Genomic DNA, 13309 nt, shown 5'->3' with positions numbered 1-13309 from the left:
TTGTGAGGACAAGACGATATAAAGCAGATTTAAACTATATTAGAGGATCAGTTCAGTGTTTTGAATTGGTTTAAAAAACTAGGTTTAATCAATTAAGTTAAACTGGTGCAATGTGTTTATTTAGACAAGCCCTACATTTAAATTTTATTGTGTTAAGCTAGTGTACTCCCCTACTTAAATCAATTTAAAAGTGGTTTATTTCACTTTGATTTAAATTAATTGCCATTTCAGGCGAGATCTTGAAAGGCACAAAGGCATCTAAGTTCTGCTGGAAAGAAATGGGAGTAAGACACTGAATTCCCAGCTGGATCTTTGAAAATCTTCCTCATAAGCTAAATAGACATAGAGTGTGCTTAAACTGATGTCGCTGTTGACGCAGGGAATAACACTGGTTTAAAGCAATTTATGTTCAAAGGATGCTGGTTATATTGAGGCAAATTATATAAAAACAGGCAAATGTCAGAATCTGGTGACCTTCAGGGCACATGATACTCAGGCTTTTGCCACTTTAGAGATGGTAATTAGGTAAATTGTTTGATTGTGCTTTATCCAATCTGTTTCATGTACAGTGATATCTATAAAAATCACTTTTTTATTTATAGCTCCACCCACCACAGTACAAATTATCTGTCTTGTCAGATTGCAATATACTTGAATGACAGAGAGAACATTTTAATATGCCTGGGGCATGTCACACACTAAAATGTTTCCACCATAAAACTTTTTTTGTTACATTTGGTAACAAGATTTAATAATTGCTTTAAATCTCCAAAGATGATAAATTATTTCAATCCTGAAATTATAAATATGGCAGCAGCTCAATAACTGTCATATCTTTCCACTAATGTATAAGGATTAAAATTCCCTGTTCTGTGAGTAATTACTTATTTCTGTGAAAGCAGCATGCATTTTCTCACAGTGAAACAGAACAAGCATCAGTCTGCATTGTCTCTTCAGATCATGTCACATGAATTGTCTCATTAGAATCTGATGTACTCTGGCATAGTGTATACTCTTTCTGCTGAGCTACTATACATTTTTAAAGTGCCATTTGCTGTCCTCTTGTTCAAATTAAGAAATATTCTCCTTTGACTGTCAATGAAAGTTGACACTTTACCAGATTATTCAGATGGCCATAGGGACTTGCTGCTTTTCTACTGAGCTGCAGCAGAATTTCCTTCTGGTGTCTTTGGGATCTACAGTTAAGTTGCTGAATCCCCTCTTACAAGCAATTGAACAATACTCTGCTATTGCAAACCCATTAAATTTCAGACTCTTTCTCATAACCCACATATGTTCAAAAGTCAGAATTCAGACTTTGTAGTGCAGGATTTCCTTATTACATTAACTCCCCATTTCAGCAAGGAACTTGAGCATATACCTAGTGTTAAAAATGTGATAGGTCCTGTCTGGGAGCACCTTGCCCATTTCTTCTGAGGGCAGCATCAGACCTTCTGCAGCCCCTTGCACTGTATTCAACCCTTTTCTTCATAGGACAGTATGGCACAACAGCTAGAGTTAATCTACTCACCCCCTGTCCATGAAGCAGGGTGGGCCAACAGCCAGAGTCAGTCATCTCACTCCATGTACATGGGGCAGTGCCGCTCAATAGCCAGAATCAGGCTATACAATTCCCCCTGCTTTCTCAGGAGAGCATAGCCTAGTGGCCAGCAAACAAACAACAGGTGTAAATCTTTGTATGGGACTGCTGAGGATGGGGTGGATGGACCAGGCCCTCCCTCTTTATTGTGTCCCAGTGTGCAGTGGTCCCAGCTCAGCAAGAAATCCCACCACAAAACACCAAGACCCTGGGGACACAATTCCCCTCTTTGGGCTACTTTCTACCAGTCTCTTGGGTTAGCCCTCACCATCCCTTCACTCTGGTCTGGGGCTTCTCCTGAAGCTTCTCATGGGCCGTGTCTACACTAGCCAAAAACCTCGAAATGGCCATGCAAATGGCCATTTCGAAGTTTACTAACAAAGCGCTGAAATACATATTCAGCACCTCATTAGCATGCAGGCAGCTGCGGCACTTCGAAATTGACACGGCTCGCCGCTACGCAGCTCGTCCAGATGGGGCTCCTTTTCAAAAGGACCCTGCCTACCTTGAAGTCCCCTTATTCCTATGAGCAAATTTGCATGGCCATTTCGAAGTTTGGGGCTAGTGTAGACATAGCCATGGTCTGGCTGCTGTGTCTCTATCTGTGGGCACTTCCTCTATAAGAGCCCCTGCAGCCACCTCCTTCCTCTACAGCAGTCAGCACTGACTGAGCAGCTCCACAGGCCTTTATAACCAGCCTCCAGTTGGAGCATGCCCAATAGGTCTGTGGGGGCAGGGCTTCCTCAGCCAGTTGAGCCAGGTAAATGCCTTCAGGTCCAGTGCAGAGTTGATACAGCCCATCACAAGTCCTATTGAATTCAATAGATCTGGTGAATTGGAATATTATTTTTAAGTTCTCTTCAGATCTTACAGGTCTCAGAACACTTAATCTCCTTTTAAAGTAAACATTAGAAAACATTCTTTGATCATTCAGTTATGTGAAGGTTCTTATCATTCAAACAAAAGTGAATGTATTTACTGAGTTTCTTTTAGAATTTGAAATGATTCCCAAAAAGATGATGCTGATGAAAATTTGGAGGTCATGGTAGATAACCACCCGAACTTAAGCATCACAGTGGCCAGAAAAGCTAATGCAATCCTGGGGTACATAAGCAGGGGAATTCAGTTAGGTGGAATGTGTAATCTGTTTGTACTGAATAGTAACAGATAGAAATCTGTGCTAGTCTATATGCTATCAAAACAAAAAAGCAGTCCAGTAACACTTTAAAGACTGACAAAATAATTTATTAGGTGATGAGTTTTCGTGGGACAGACCCACTTCTTCAGATCATAGCCATACCAGAACAGACTCAATATTTAAGGCACAGAGAACCAAAAATAGTAATCAAGGTTGACAAATCAGAACACTATTATCAAGGTGAGCAAATCAGAGAGTAGAGAGGCTGGGGGGCGGGAGGGGTGAGTCAAGAATTAGATTAAGCCAAGTATGCAAAAGAGCCCCTATAATGACCTAAAAAATTCCCATCCCAGTTCAAACCATGCGTTAATGTGTCAAATTTGAATATAAAAGAGAGTTCAGCAGCCTCACTTTCCAAAGTGGTGTGAAAATTCCTCTTCAGTAAGACTCAAACTTTCAGGTCATTAACAGAATTATCTACTCCATTAAAATGATGGCTGACCAGTTTGTGGGTCAGGATTGTTTTTATGTCTGTTTTATGCCCATTAATTCCTTGTCGAAGAGACTTTGAAGTCTGTCCAATATACAAAGCATCTGAGCATTGTTGACACATGATGACATATGATGTTAGTTGAGGATGGAAGCTAGAAGCGTGTAGGTAAGTATAGCAATCAGTGGGTTTCCAGTAGAGTGTGGTACCGATCAGGCCATCCTTGTAATGGGCATAAAACAGACATAAAAAATTAATGAAATTCTGATCCTTGATCAAGGATGGCCTGATCGATACCATACTCTGCTGGAAACCCACTGATTGCTATACTTAACTACACGCTTCTAGCTTCCATCCTGCACACACAACTAGATCCATTGTTTACAGTCAAGCCCTTGGGAACAACTGCATTTGCTCTGATCCTACCAACAGACACTGAAAACTACAAGATCTTTACCAAACATTCATAAACCTGAATTACCCACCAGGAGAAATAAAAAGCAATCGACAAGGCCAGACAAATACCCAAAGACCAGATACTCCAAGATAGGCCCAAACAAGCCAATAACAGAACACCACTGGTTATTACCTGCAGCCCCCAACTCAAACCACTGCAACGCATTATTAAAGACCTACAACACATTATTAAAGACTTTAAACAGGATGCCACACTCCAGGAGGCCCAAGGTGACAGGCCTGTTCTCTCCTACAGACAACCTCCCAACCTTATGAGGATTCTTACCCACAACCACAGTCTATACTTCAGGAACACAAGTCCTAGAACTTTTCCTTCCAAAAAAGTCTGTTGCCAATTTTGTTCACATATATATTCTGGAGATACCATCACTGGACCTAACCAGGTTATTCACAGAATCATGGGCATATTCTCATATTCCTCAGCTAACATCATATATGCCATCATGTGTCAACAATGCCCAGATGCTTTGTATATTGGACAGACTTCAAAGTCTCTTAGACAAAGAATTAATGGGCATAAAACAGACATAAAAACAATCCTGACCCACAAACTGGTCAGCCATCACTTTAATGGAGTAGATAATTCTGTTAATGATCTGAAAGTTCGAGTCTTACTGAAGAGGAATTTTCACACCACTTTGGAAAGCAAGGCTGCTGAACTCTCTTTTATACTCAAATTTGACACATTAACACATGGTTTGAACTGGGATGGCAATTTTTTAGGTCATTATAGAGGCTCTTTTGCATACTTGGCTTAATCTAATTCTTGACTCACCCCCCGCCCACCCCGGCCTCTCTACTCTCTGATTTGCTCACCTTGATAATAGTGTTCTGATTTGTCAACCTTGATTACTATTTTTGGTTCTCTGTGCCTTAAATATTGAGTCTGTTCTGGTATGGCTATGATCTGAAGAAGTGGGTCTATCCCACGAAAACTCATCACCTAATAAATTATTTTGTTAGTCTTTAAAGTGTTACTGGACTGCTTTTTTGTTCTGTTTGTATTGGTGTGTGAAGGATAGGCCTATCAATGGCTATTAACCAGGAATGGCAGGATGGGGTCCCTAGCCTCTGTTTGCCAGAAGCTGTGAATGGGTGACAGGAGATGGATCATTCAGTGATTACCTACCTAGCATTGGCCACTGCTGCAAATCAGGATACTGGACAAGATGGACTTTTGGTCTGACCCACTATGGCCATTCTTATGCACTTTCCAGGCCCCTTCTGCTTGTCAAGAAAATGCCTACCGCTGAGGTTGAATTTTAGGAGAGAGAAAGTGAGTTTCAAAATTACCGAGGGAGGTGACAGAATGAGATGTTGGATGAGATGTTGGAATAGTATGAAATTGGTATTATTTTTTGTGATTTAGGTATACATATTTTTCTTAACCAGCACAACTCTTTTTGTTCTTTGCACTGAGCACAGAAATTGGAAAAAAAGAGCTTTCCAATTGATGTGATTTACATAAAAGTTTCACACAAAAGTTACATGGTTTTGTTATGGATATTATCAAGACTAGAACAGTTCTATTGAAAATAACTGTGAACTGGCCTAGTGATTAGATGATAGACTTTCCCCTTTCTCTTATTTGATTATATGATTAAATCCCTGATGTAGCTCCATGGGAATTTCAGTGGGAGTATCATGGACCTTTAATTTTTTCCAATGTATACAGAACATTTTTTCAAAAAAAAGTCATAGAAAGCAACAGCAATCAGTGACAGCATACAAGGTTTTGAAAAGGGACACAGAAACAAGGGCATTTGAGAACACTATATTATCAATCTCTCATTCCGCCTATTATTATTATTATTATTATTATTATTATTATTATTCATTACTGCAATTATTTGTTTTTGATAATTCTATTAATGTGGTCAACAATTTTCAGAGACACAAGAAAGATCAGCCTTTGCCCCCATATATCCCACAATCTAACAAGAGACAAAGAAAGGATAAGAGAAAGTGATATAAGATGAGCTTTTACAGTAGTAGTCAGCTATGTCATTGCAATATCAAGTTCCCAAAAAGGATATAGAATCATAAAATCATAGGGTTGGACCTCAGGAGATCCTCGAGTCCAGCCCCCTGCCCAAAGCAGGACCAACCCGAAATAAATCATCTCAGCCACAACTTTGTCAAGTCAGGACTTAAAAATCTCTAGGGATGGAGATTCTGTCACCTCCCTTGGGAACCTATTCCAGTACTTCACACCCTCCTAGTAAAGAAGTTTTTCCTAATAGCCAACCTCCACTTCTCCCACTGTAACTTGAGATCATTGTTCTTCATTCTGCCATCTGTCACTAACGAGATCAGCCTCTGTCCATCCTCTTTGGAACCTCTTTTCAGGTGGTTAAAGACTGCTGTCAAAACCCCCACTCACTCTTCTCTGCCACAGACTAAACAAGCCAAAATTCCTCATCCTTCCCTCATAGGTCACGTGCTCCATCCCCTAGTCATTTTTGTTGCCCTCCGCTGGACCTTCTGACATGTGTACACATCCTTTCTGTAGTGGGCAACCCCAGAACTGGACATAATACTCCAGAAGTGGTCTTACCAGCGATATTCACATTAGTTCCTAGAAGTGGGTTTCTCACAGAAGTGGCTGTTTAGGAAGTATTGGGATGAAGAAGAAGAACCTAGGCATTTGCAGATGAATTGAGGGAAGGTGCTCCATGCAAAGGAGTTAAGAATGAAATGTACAAGGAAATATTTGAGTAAGGAACTGATAAATGGATGAACGTGCTATAGTATAGCACATAACCTCATTGGTGTATTGGAGGGGGTGAGGGGTAAAAAGCCTGAATATGTCTGGAAAAGAGTCATTCAGGTCTTTGAACATAGTAAAAAGTGCTGAAATTTCATGCAAGGGCAGAGAAAGAGGTGGTGAATGGATTCCAAGAAGGATGGACACAGTGAGGTCAGTCAGTCCAGGAGGACCATGGTTGGGAACATATTGTAAGATGGAAGGAAAAGGAAGAAGTATAATCTAAGAGAAGTGGAATGCAGTATTCAAGATAGTCCTAGATACAGGATTCTCTCATTGTAGTGCTCTTTAGGCAGACTTGCAATTTACTTCAGTGGGAGTTCTTCATGTACCCTTCACTGTTAGGCCCCACAGTTGGAACTATGTTACAAATAGGAAGCCCAAAAAATATTTCCACATACACACACCCAATTTTCACAGGTCCCAAAGGCTCTTTTTGAGGGACGTATCTTCCTGTTTTTCCCTCCTCCCAGACTCACTTTTGCTGCTTGGAGGAATTATATGAGAAAAATAAACAGTCTTTTCTTCCCTGCACCAGTAGGAACATTAACCTAGTAAGAGGAAATTTGGCTATTAGACATAGTTTCCATTAGAGAAATCCTTAGACTTCCTGAAGCAGTCTGTATTCTGTAAGATCCTTTAGGTGGGAAGCAGTCTGACAAGACAATCTACTCTACTGACAGCATTCATTAATTTTCTTAACATGTTGATGTTAGCATACATTCTTTTTCTTTAGTTACCACACAACAGCCGGCGAGAGCTGTGACCTTCACTTAGACCTGGCAGCTGCAGACAACAGGAAAGCAGGATGTTTGGAACTAGCCAAACTGGCATTCGCTCTCTCTGTAAGCCTCAGGTTTGCTGTCAGATAAATATGAATGGCATGGAATCTCCCCTCAGTCTAAAAAGATCTCTTTAATGAATCTTTTCCTACATCTTATAAAGATTTAATTAATTTACCATGCATCTAGCAGATAAATAATCTGTTATATCCTCTAGTACATGGAATAGTGTTTAGTTGCATTTCCACTGAAATATTGTTAAATAGGGTCAACTTTCTTGTAGTAAATTGTATTCAAGTTCAAAGATGTCTTGTAAAATACAGTTTCATCTAAATTAAAGCCCCTATATCATACAAAACTTATGGCAGATGAGAATCAGGGTCTCAGATTTTCAAAACTGCTAATGGGATTTGGATACTCAATGCCTATTAAAATTGCATTTGAGTCTCTTCTTAAAACCACAAAAATAATCTGTATTTCTGCAACCGTTCTTATTGTTTGTCCTTACCATGTGAAGTTTCAGTGCCTTGAAATAAATTAAAAGGAGATGGAAGGGAAAGGAGAAGACAGTGGATGAATTTGAAGAGAAACAGGTGATAGCATTGGCCAGGAAAAGCGAATGTTCCAGCTGCATCCTCAGCCTGAGCTGGGGGATCAGGAACACCATCGACGGATGTTGTGATTTCTTGGTGTGAAATAATACAGATCTGGACAAGGATTTTGTTGGTAGAGATGGGCAGCAAAGGCTGGAATCCTGACATAATTTAGAGGAATATATGGACAGATTTAGTCATGCCAAACCTCAGCTGGGCATTGATCTAAAGCTGGTTAAAGACAATGGAAAAAACTCCCATTGAGTTCAGAAAACATTGAATCACATTCCTGGTGTAAACAGATGTTTAGTTTCAATAAACCTACGCTATCTTACTGCAGCTGGGGCCTTCACTGTTGCAGAAGGAGAGTGGAATCAAAGATGATTCCAAGTCTGTGAGTAGAAAAAAAATATTTGTTTAAAAACAACACAGAAAAACAAAAATGCTCCTAAGCATAGGAGCAAGACCTTCTGGAATGAGTAATTAAAGCCCATTGAAAATTAAATATGATTTGCGGAATTTCCACATGGAGATTTTTTTTTGGTTGATAGCTCTTCCTATGTAGAATTTATGTAAAAATAAAAATATTTATTTGCTTCTTGGACTAAATGAAAAATGTAACACCTTTTTAACAGGCTTGTCCCTTAAGTAGTTAATTTCTTAGCAGGACTGTTAAGTAATATGATAGAAAAGAAGTGTTTTTAATAATGATGCATAAGCCTGGGCTTTCATCTTGTCCTTTTCCAATTAGTAACTCGGTATTTGTCTTCTCATGTTTCTCTTCTTAATACACACAGTGTGAATTCTGATTCTTGATTCTTTTCTCTGCAGTCAATTACAGTATGCAATTCAGCAAGATACAAAATGACAGTTTTCATAATTTGGGGTATCTAACTTCGAACATTTAGTTCCTAATATTTGTTTGCTTGGTTTGTTTGTTAAAGAGTAGCTAGTTAGAAGAATGTTACTGTGGCTTGTATGGGCTTCACTAGGTTATTCTGTAAAATGGACAGATTTCTTATAAATCACTTTGAGATCCTTTGATATATGGCAATGTAGAAGTGCAGATTGCTATTGTCCCTTACTATTTTTCTTACATCATTGACGTTTTAATCCCAGATAACCTTTCTTTGATGTTAACATGATTTACTTTCTAATATTCTTTCATTTAATATCTATATCTTTCCTTCTAAAAATGGCCAGTATTTGAATTCAAACTCGTCTTTGATCAATGTTACTTAGGGTAAACCAGTAACTTTTTTTCTCTCAAACTTCATAAAGTTGACTAAAAATATACATAGATTCCGAATTCATATCTGCTTCAGCTGCCTGTCTGTGTGTTGACTTAGTAAGACAGTATGTATCACCATCAAAGCATGTTCACAAAACAAAACAAATCAAAACAAATCAAAACATCATGTTCTTAGGTTAGTTGAATGGAGATGTAGCAGTGAGGAGTAGCAGCTGTCATTCACTAAACACCTAACATGTTATTCCAGATTGTTTTTAAAAAGAAGCTTGCCAAAGAGAAAAAAATGAATATTAAGTTCTGCCTCCTGGGAAGCTCTTACTGTATAAAATATGAGCAATACTTTGAAAAGAAAGAGAAGTGTACTACCTTGACCTCAACATATGTTTGTGTCCTAGTGTTTGCTATTATTTTTTATGAGGTTAATCACAGAAGTATTCTTTGTGGATTCTTTTTAGTGTTCTTGTAGCAATTAATATTAAAAAAACCAAAAGACTAACTTACTGTTCAGACATTCATATAATAGTATAAAGAATTTGCTAATTTGTGTCACTGCTCTGTACTGGATAGATAAATAGTTAGGATGCTGTGCCTCAGACAATAGTCTGCTGAGAACCACACCTTTTTTGTCCTGTATTCCAAACAATAGAGCTCTAGTATTTCAAAACAAGAACAATAAAATCTATTCATCCTGCTTTGTAATAAATGCAAAGATTTCCACAACCAGAGTAAATTACAGCTTTTAGCATTCACACAGAACTGTTCACGTTCAAAGCAGTCTATGAACCTTACACCATTCCAGAGAGGTCTGATCCCCATTTTTTCAAGTAGAAGAAAATGTAGAGAGCAGTTAAATTTTGCATTGTCTGAATTTCTAGCATTTACTATCCCTGAGGATGGATCATTTACTTAGTGATACCAGAAATGAACAATTAGATGCAGAATGTGCAGGACATAGTTGAAAGACCAAAACAACACATTACATTTCTGCAAGATGGGGAGGTGAATGATGATTGTTTACCATCCAGGCAAACACTTGATAAAGACAAGAACATCTCATGAACCCCTCCACCACAGTGTTGTAACTGATTTTTTTATGTCCTATGTGAATGTGTGTGTTTAACATCAGGTAAGGGAAACAGGAATCAAAGAAGACAATGAACAATTTTTATGCCAGATTACTCCTATCAATAAATATGCCAGTTTACTTATTTTTAGATCATAAAGTCATGATGCAGATTGATTATTGGACAAGTTCTGGAGAACAGGATTTAGCATTCAGTGAATTATGGCTGTGGCAAAATTAGTCCCTCATTGTGGAATGCTGTAATTTAAGAACACGATATTATCATAATCTGAGAACTGCAAAAATACTACTCCTGTGGTGAAACCCAGGCTCCTCTGGGGCTTGTTGCAAGGACAAGTTCCAGGATTGGTATTATTGTAGTATAGCCTGTGGTTGCTTGTGAGAATCCTCATAAAGTTGGAAGGTTGTCTATAGGAGAGAACAGGCCTGTCACCTAGGGCCTTCTGGACCCGTTGCCAACTTTGTCCACATATCTGTTCTGGAGATAACATCACTGGACCTAACCATGTTATTCACAGAATCACAGGCACATTCTTCTGTTCCTCAACTAATGTCATGTATGCCTTTACGTACCAACAATGCCCACACGCCATGTATAGAGGACAGAATGTAAACACTCTTCAACAGAGAATGAATGGACACAAAACAGACATCAAAAAACTCCTAACTCACAAACCTGTCAGCCAGCACTTTAATGGAGTAGGCCATTCTGTTAATGACCTGAAAGTCTGTATTTTACTGAAAAGGAACTTTAACAATTGTTTACAGAGAGAGTGCTCAGAACTCTCATTTATATTCAAATTTGACATATTAACATGGGGTTTGAACCAGGACAGCAGTTACCTGGCCCATTATAAAGACCTGGCCCATTACATACTTTGTTTTATCTAATTCTTGAATTCCCCACCCCACACCCTCCCTGCCACCCCTCTGCTCTTCTGATTTGCCATCATTGGTAACAATTTTTCTGATTTGTCAATTTTCACCTCTGTGCTTTATATATTGAGTCTGTTCTGTATGGCTATGATCTGAAGAAGGGGTCTGTACCACACAAGCTCATCACCTAATACATTATTTTATTTATCTTTAAAGTGCTACTTGATGGCTTTTTTGTTTTGACAAAATATGTAGTCATTTGTCAGCTTTTTTTTCTTTTTCTTTTTGTGAAGCCTGATAATAAATCCCAGAAAGAGTCATCCCATTTTACCGTGGATGGCAATCCAGTCTACAGAATATTTGTTATCTCATTTTAATAAGAAAATTTTGATTCTGAATCATCCATGGTACATCTTTGCAGAAATAAATTATCATAGTGAAATTTGGCAGTAGAGAGGTTTTCAGTTCTAATATGAACCCAAATTCCATTGCTCTCCTGTATGCTGATTATGCTGTTTATAACAGCTCGCACTTTTATAAATATTTTACTAATGTTATAGATAGTGCTTTAATAGGAAATATGTATATATTATAGATGGGAAAAATGGAATGTTTCATTTATGTAACACAGTGATGCCACATAGTAGCTGTGTCTACACGTGCACGCTACTTCGAAGTAGCGGCACTAACTTCGAAATAGCGCCCGTCGCGGCTACACACGTCGGGCGATATTTCGAAGTTAACTTCGACGTTAGGCAGCGAGACGTCGAAGTCGCTAACCTCATGAGGGGATCGGAATAGCGCCCTACTTCAACGTTCAACGTCGAAGTAGGGACCGTGTAGACGATCCGCGTCCCGCAACGTCGAAATTGCCGGGTCCTCCATGGAGGCCATCAGCTGGGGGGTTGAGAGATGCTCTCTCTCCAGCCCCTGCGGGGCTCTATGGTCACCGTGGGCAGCAGCCCTTAGCCCAGGGCTTCTGGCTGCTTCTGCGGCAGCTGGGGATCCATGCTGCAGGCACAGGGTCTGCAACCAGTTGTCAGCTCTGTGTATCTTGTGTTGTTTAGTGCAACTGTGTCTGGGAGGGGCCCTTTAAGGGAGCGGCTTGCTGTTGAGTCCTCCCTGTGACCCTGTCTGCAGCTGTGCCTGGCACCCTTATTTCGATGTGTGCTACTTTGACGTGTAGACGTACCCTCGCAGCACCTATTTCGATGTGGTGCCACGCAACGACGAAGTTGAACATCGACGTTGCCAGCCCTGGAGGACGTGTAGATGTTATTCATCGAAATAGCCTATTTCGATGTTGCTACATCGAAATAAGCTATTTCAATGTTGGCTTCACGTGTAGACGTAGCCAATATGTGATTCTGCTATAATTCAAAATAAATCTGAAGCAACTACTTTGTACCATATGAGCAGAGATTTGACTGTTGCCATTAAGATTCATATGCATTTTCATTGCTTGGGAGCTAATGTGTTCAGGATACCAGCCAGTATCTGGTGAAGGTTGACAGGTGATAAGGGCTAGGCCAAAATTCAAATACATTTGTTGTGGGTTTGCAGAGTGCATAACATTATGGTATTCTGATTCATCAGCAGGGCTCATAATAAATTATAGAGGTCCATGCATGAAGTGATAGCAAACTGGTAGCTTTGCTCAGACATCACAGAGGATGCTCTCTTCCTACGCATTTTTGGGGGGGGGGCAGGGGAAGGAGGCATGCATGCATCAAGAAAAACTCCGGGAATTCCCTCTTCATACCTTATCAGTCAGATGACCCTACTACAAAATTCAACCAAGATTAGTGTTGCTGTGCTTTTGAGGTGAAGTAAACTAGTAAAAATTAATTAGGCCCATGGGGCATGATAAGATCTTATCTGTCTGGGGTGGGGTGTTTCATGTGAAAATAAACTTCAGAGGTGTTTATGTGAGATTGGAAAAGAATCAGGAGCTTTGCCTTGGCATTGGTGCTGCTGAGCAGAGGCAGCTGGATCCTGACAGGTGAGGGTACAGGTCCAGCTCCCTGGGAAGAAGCACCTTGGAATGAGTAGTGCTGGGCATGCCCAGGGGAACTAGAGAGGGAGGCTCTCACCTGATATCCCCTTGGCTGCCACCTTAATTCCAGCACCAAGAAGGTGCAAGGGACCATGGGAAAGTAGTCCAGGGAGCAAGAGGCAATGAAGAGAGACTGAAGGAGGGCAGGACAAGGCTTCAGGCAGAAAGTCCCTAGTCCGGGACCCAAAGTAGTG

The sequence above is a fragment of the Carettochelys insculpta genome, chromosome 3, assembly GCF_033958435.1.
Source record: "Carettochelys insculpta isolate YL-2023 chromosome 3, ASM3395843v1, whole genome shotgun sequence".
Classification (NCBI taxonomy): domain Eukaryota; kingdom Metazoa; phylum Chordata; order Testudines; family Carettochelyidae; genus Carettochelys; species Carettochelys insculpta.
Note: the sequence above shows the minus strand (reverse complement) of the source record.